Source organism: Triticum dicoccoides, chromosome 6B (genome assembly GCF_002162155.2).
Source record: "Triticum dicoccoides isolate Atlit2015 ecotype Zavitan chromosome 6B, WEW_v2.0, whole genome shotgun sequence".
NCBI classification, from domain to species: domain Eukaryota; kingdom Viridiplantae; phylum Streptophyta; class Magnoliopsida; order Poales; family Poaceae; genus Triticum; species Triticum dicoccoides.
The window spans coordinates 131148139-131154281 of record NC_041391.1 but is presented as its reverse complement, the minus strand read 5'-3'; the positions used below and the strand labels follow the sequence as shown (position 1 = coordinate 131154281).

Here is a 6143-nt window from a genome sequence, read left to right as displayed (position 1 = left end):
GCTTCTCCCAGAATCTTTCAGTCCACATTTGTTTTACAATCATGTCTAATTAGACCCTAACTAGATAGGATTGTAAAACAAATGAGGTTCAAAGATTCTGGGAGAAGTTGGGGAGGGGTCGGATTCTGGGAGAATCTCCAGATTCTGGCAAAAGAACTGGGCCTTATTTTGACTTTCAATTATATGATTTTGCGGTACAATACTCGCAACGGAGTGAACATTACACGATAATTTCCACAAAATTACACTATTGTAAACTTATTTTGACTATGAATTCAATTATATAATTTTGTGGTACAAACCCTACAATTTATTGGTTAAATTGATAATCACGTACTGAATACATATTTGTTATTTTAAATAGTGTGGGCGAGTATCCACGAAAGTGCTCCCGCAAAAAGAAAATGTACTTGGCCCCGCTGATGCAAACATACTGGCAATCAGGGTAAGATACATAGTGGGAGGAATCCAGCCTCCTTCGAGTTTAGCGATTCCTGGCCGTTGGATGCTTTGTTTGATGCGTTATAGGCTGTTCGATCACGAGATGAAGGGATCTGGAACGTCGGATCGAAAAGAGGCACTGTAGATCGAAACAGTGTAAAGTTTTTGTGCCACCGCCTGTTATTCCTGTGCCCCGCCGAGGGCATTTTTGGTATTTCACCTGGTTGGAAAAGTGCCTGATAGCACTAGGGCGAGAGAGGCTAAGAGCGAGCTGGGTCGTTCCCCTCGAGCCCACTCTCCCTTCCTCCCCGCCGCCGCCAGCCATCCTCCCCGTCCCGCGCCTTCTCCTTCCCATCGCCCCTCCCTGCCGCAGAAGCAGCAGTCCCCGCCCGTCGCCCAAGAGCCGAAGCCCGCCACCAAGCAGCCGCCCCCTCTCCTCTTCCTCCCACCTCACATATCTCTCTCCATCCAAACCCTAGCCCCGCACCGGCCTTCCTGCCCTGCCGCCGTCATCTCCTTCGCCCGGTTGGCCGCCCCGCACCGCACGAGGTGGGATGCGAGGAGGCAGGCGAGTGGGTGCAGGGGAGCAGGCAGGAAGGAGCAGCGGAGATGCGCGGAAGAGCAGGATAGCTACACGACAGAGCTGAACGGGACCTCAGGCGGAAGTAAATCTGAGAATGGGTTTTGTTTAACCGGGTGTTTTGGGTGAGTTTTCTACGTGGGTTTCTTTAGTTCGGGTCTTACTGGGTGGCGTCTGACTACAGTTTAGTTTGGTTTAGTTTACTGTATGAAGTAATTGGGTTTGGGTGGGTATGGGCTGAAACAGTTCCAGTTCAAAACAGTTTTGACCCGTGGTTAACAACCGGGGTGTGAGATCAGTTTGTATTCATAGTTTATCCCGGTGTGGATGGCCGCTACAACTCGCATCCATTGCGAGGCTCAACAAGTCAACAGACTGTTGGGAGGAAGCTACGGGGTCACCTCAGCCAAGACGGCTGCGCTCGCCTGCGAGGATGGGACTCCACTCCGGCGCTCGATGCCCTACAGGCCACCGTGTTCCCAGGCCGCGGGTCTGCGTCGGCGTGTCCGTCCACCATGCCGCCTGCCATGACGCCTCTGCCACTCTCTTCGTCCAGACCTGGGCCGCCGCATACCACCTCGGGGATGCCCTCGACAGTGCCGATCCTTCCCAGGCCGTGCTGCTGCCGCCGCCGCCCGTCCTCGATCGCTCCCTCGTTGCCGACCCCGACGACCTACTCGGCAAGACACTCACCGGGATGAGCCGCCTTGCGTTCGGCCCTCCGCCTACGCGTCCGCCAGCGAGCAGGGTCTCCGCATCCGTCTCCGGTGACCGCGTCCTCCCCCCTGGCGCGCGACCAGATCGACGGGATCAAGGACGCGGCGGTGGCCGCACTGGTGAATTAGCGCATGTCGTCGTTCGTGGCGGTGTCGGCGCTGGCATGGGTGTGCCTGCTGCGGAGCCGGTCCGTGGGCGTTGAAGACGCGGCGCACAGCCACATGCTGTTCTCGACAGAGTGCCGGTAGAGACTGGCGCCGCCGCTCCCCGCCGAGTACTTCGGCAACTGCTTGCGCCCGTGCTTCATGGAGGCCACGATGGAGCGCCTGATGACAAGCGGCGGCTGCGGTGCCATCGGGGCGGTGATAAGGGAGATGGAGCGAGGCGTGCTGGAGGGCGCAGAGGGGTGGCCGGGGCAGGTCATGTCGGTGCTGCCGCAGCGGCCCATGTCGCCGAGCTCCTCAACCACAGAGCATCTAACTGACATCGCTCGTGTCCATGTGTGTCAGTGTGTGGTGACGAGGAGTTGGCTTGCTCTTGTAAATTTGACAAGTATGTACTGTATGCTTTACCAATCTCTAGTAATTCACAAGCTGACCACAGCCCAGCGCTCAACCCATTTGAGCGAACAGTTTTAACCAATTTCAGTTGATGGTTCCAACCCACAGGTTGCCATTTGGTTTGGTTCAGTTTGGGTGGAAAGATGAAACAGGCTTGGTTTTAGTTGGGCTGAGGAAAATATCAAACAGTTTAGTTGAGGTTGGGGTGCCGTGTTTATTTGTTCGGGTTTGGTCCAAATATGGTTTAGTTATTAAACCATTCTCAGGATTAGGCGGAACTGCGTGGTTGTGCCGGGAGCGCGGGCGGATAACTAGAGACGACGAGGAGGGCTTCTACGGCGTACTTCAGCTCCAGTGAGGCTCCTGTAAGTCCCTCCACTCATCCACATCCCATCGTATTTTCCTCACCCCATCCTATCTCCCTCCCAGATCCCCACCGCGCAGCTCTGTAGCTCGCTCAGGCACCTGAACACCGACGCCATAGAGGATGCTGCTCCACCCCTGCTCCGGTCCGTGCCCCCGACGCCATGGAGGACGCCCCTCCACCCCTGCTCTAGCCTGAAGGTACTCCACAACTGCTCCATCTCAGTTTTGGTCAAAACTGAATGTTGAATGGTCCTGCTGCATTAAGCTGCTGTTTCACAATTTAAAACTGAGTTTTTAAAACTCTGTTATGTACTATGGTCTCTTTGTTTTGTAAATCTGTTGTAATCATTTATGTTGTGGAGTAAGTTTTAAACAAATTCAGTAGAGTTCTGAACTATTAAGTTCTGACCATTGCATCAGTAAGTTTTAAACAAATTCAGTAGTTTTAAACAAATTACTAGATCATTGAGTTCTGAACCATTCCAAATTCTTAATTTTTTGATCGACAACGACGGCTCCTCCTCTTCCAAGTCTAGCCCATCGACGACGACGGCTCTAAAATGAACATGTATGCACAAGTGCCCCTCCTTCTCCAAGTCTGCAGTTTGATACAGTACAAGTCTGCAAGTGCTCTGCAATTCTATTTTTATACCTTGTATGGTGCAATACAGTGAGCAACCTTTATATACTCTTAAGTATATGTACTGTGATTTTTCATTGTTTGTTCAGTCATGCACGTGGCTCTAAATTAGGTGATTCGTTCGCCAGTCTAAATCTGTAATATGGCTGCACGTTGTAATCTTGGCAGGTTTGACTGTTTAAGTAAGCAAGTCCTTGCTATAAAGTTGTTGGATGTATATTCTTTTATATGCAAAATGTGAATTCAGCACAGCGAATCTTATGATTTGTACTTCTGATTGAGGAAGCAAAAATGTCAGTGCTAACCAATTATTTCCCATGTAGTGTTATCTGTGAATGGAGAGACAAAAACTGTAATGCAGGAGATAACTCATGGTGCCTGCAACTATCTCCTAAAACCCGTTAGCATCGAGGAGCTTAGGAATATCTGGCAGCATGTTGTTTGGTCCGTTGAACTACATAGAAAATTCATCTCTGCTGTCAACCATCTTGGAATTGACAGTAAGAACTTACCAGTACCTTCCTTCTCAGTAGCTACTTTTTTCTGAAGTAACTTCTTTTCTCACTATTCTTTCATGTTTATGCAGAAGGTGTGCCGAAAAGGATACTTGACCTCATGAATGTTGAAAAACTCACTAGGGAAAATGTTGCAAGTCGTCTACAGGCAAGCCACTTACTTAACTTTCTTGTAGTTATCAGCAGATCAGTACCATGTGTGTTTCATACTTGCCGAACTTTATCTATACTGCAGCCAACAGCTAGGCATTCAGAGATAATAGTGCTTAGAAGTTGTAACTAGAGATAACTTTTGCTGTGTGTGGCTCTACACATTATATATTCTGCAACTTCTGTTAAGTTTTTTTAAGAAAACGCAAAGGACCTTTGCATTTCATTTCATTGAAAAGAGAGTGGAAATGATACGGGTTTCTAGCAACAACAAAAGTGACATGCCATATCTAAGGATCTTACTCCATGGGGTATCCACCAACCGTCTGAGGTTTCACAAGGAAATGAGTTTCTTGCATTCTCATGTTAAAAAGAATTATAAAGAAACCAAGCAGAATATGTTGTCAACCTATATCAAGGTTTGCCGAAAGTTATCAACTTCGGCTTTGTATCCTGCATTTCTGTTTGTGAAAGAAATCCAATTGGAATTTGTCTGTTGTCGTTCTCATGTACGTTTTTTGTTGCTTATATATATTTCAACCACTTATGTTGTCTCTAAATCATTTTTGACGACTCAGGTTGACCACACTTTATATCATGTTGGACCACCTTGGAATTTGTAGATACTTTTATCGTCGAAGGATGTACTCACAGAACAAAATGAGTGGATTGTGCTGTTCTACTCTTCTGTCCATAGCAGTGGGATATGTTTTCTGCACTGCGCGGCTACCCTCTAATGTATGTTTCCTGCACTGTGCGGCTACCCTCTAATGCACTACTCAACCTTCAGTCTCTTTCTGTACAATGACTTGATCTAATTACTATGAATGACCTGTGAGTGTCTTGCTTTGTATATAAATGACTTGCTCTATTTTCGATCTATCAGACTCTGTGTTTTTGGTCCATTCGTTTTTGCCAAAGTTATGCGTCGAGCATTGAGCTACTCTATGAAATTTCTTGGATCTGTTTAGGTCGCGATGGCTGACGAAGAGATCTAGGTTCATGGCTCGCTAGGTTCAGCTGGTTCCACTAACAGCCATCTCCGAGCACTTGCATAGGTCAGCTGATATACATCGCGTCCCCTCTTTGGTTTTACTGGACTGCTGCAAAAAAATGATCAGTGTGACTCCGCAATTTTTGTAATCAAAGGAAGTACTCACAGATGTAAACACTGATATAGGGTTTGTAGATGCTTAGAGATAGCAGTAAATGAGTAGTAATATTTTGATCCAGACAGTATGATGATTTAAACTCTGTTTTTTATATGACCTTCATGTAGTTAATTGCTTTGTTGTCACTATTGATGCTGCATGATTTGTTCAGAGAGAGTTGCCAGCTGAGCTTATATTTTTGTTAACTTACTGAATGATAACCAGACTCACCTTTGCATATTGTAGGCCATGTAGAATACTAAAATAATTTTAATTTTATCTATCCAGAGTGATTCTCCTTCATATAGACCCAATTATGTTCTCTCTGTCCATGAGACGCACTGTTTGAACAGTTTGCCTAACAAGATATGTCCTTTAGCAGATATGTGTGTCACAACATGCAAGCAAATCAAATGAAGGAGTGTGGACAAAGTTATATATCGAGCAAATCAGATGAAGGCGTGTGGACAAAGTTATATATCCAATAGTCAATCATGTAGTTTACTATTGTGCAGTATGAAAAACAGTGTACATAAGTTATCTGGGACTAATACTATGGCCTGCTTTTGGTTTCTATCATACCAAACCTTGCTTAGGTATTTCATGTCACATTGCATAACAAATGCGCCGATGCATGTAGATATGGCCATTTTTGTAGATATTTTACGGGGTGATTACTGTAGTGAGTATCTACCATCGCCTACTCTTTGAGTAATATCAGATATATTTCCATCCTGGGGTATATTGAGTAGTACCACATGTTAATAGAAAAAGAGTGATATCAAGGTTTTGATCATTGAGTTTTTTTTTTGATTAATTCCTTCATATACTCTCTGCATTTCCATCTTTAATAGACAAACGCATGTGGGAGTTGGGTTTCGGCAACTGCAAGTAGCACCTCTTTGATTAAGTTGTCCCGTTACATGTGCTAAACTTGCTATCCTACTAATGCATCATGCGGCTTGATCTCCACTGCTTGGTCATATTAGTTGGACCGGCACCCTCGCGCCAAGGCGCGTTGCC

At 46.4% G+C, this 6143-nt stretch overlaps 2 long non-coding RNA genes across 4 annotated transcripts; both read left to right on the top strand.

The window, feature by feature from the left end:
- Positions 1–726: 726 nt before the first annotated feature.
- Positions 727–3973, top strand: LOC119326161. 3 transcript variants are annotated; one of them, XR_005157830.1, is made up of 5 exons: positions 727–1146; positions 2571–2663; positions 2728–3232; positions 3628–3804; positions 3891–3973. It is a non-coding gene; the product is annotated as an uncharacterized LOC119326161 (long non-coding RNA). The 3 variants fall into 3 exon arrangements; XR_005157831.1 differs by having other exon boundaries at positions 2565–2652; XR_005157829.1 differs by having other exon boundaries at positions 2565–2663.
- Positions 3974–4550: 577 nt separating this feature from the next.
- On the top strand, positions 4551–5786 carry LOC119326160. The gene is made up of 3 exons (XR_005157828.1): positions 4551–4707; positions 4941–5027; positions 5503–5786. It is a non-coding gene; the product is annotated as an uncharacterized LOC119326160 (long non-coding RNA).
- The last annotated feature ends 357 nt before the right edge of the window (positions 5787–6143 follow it).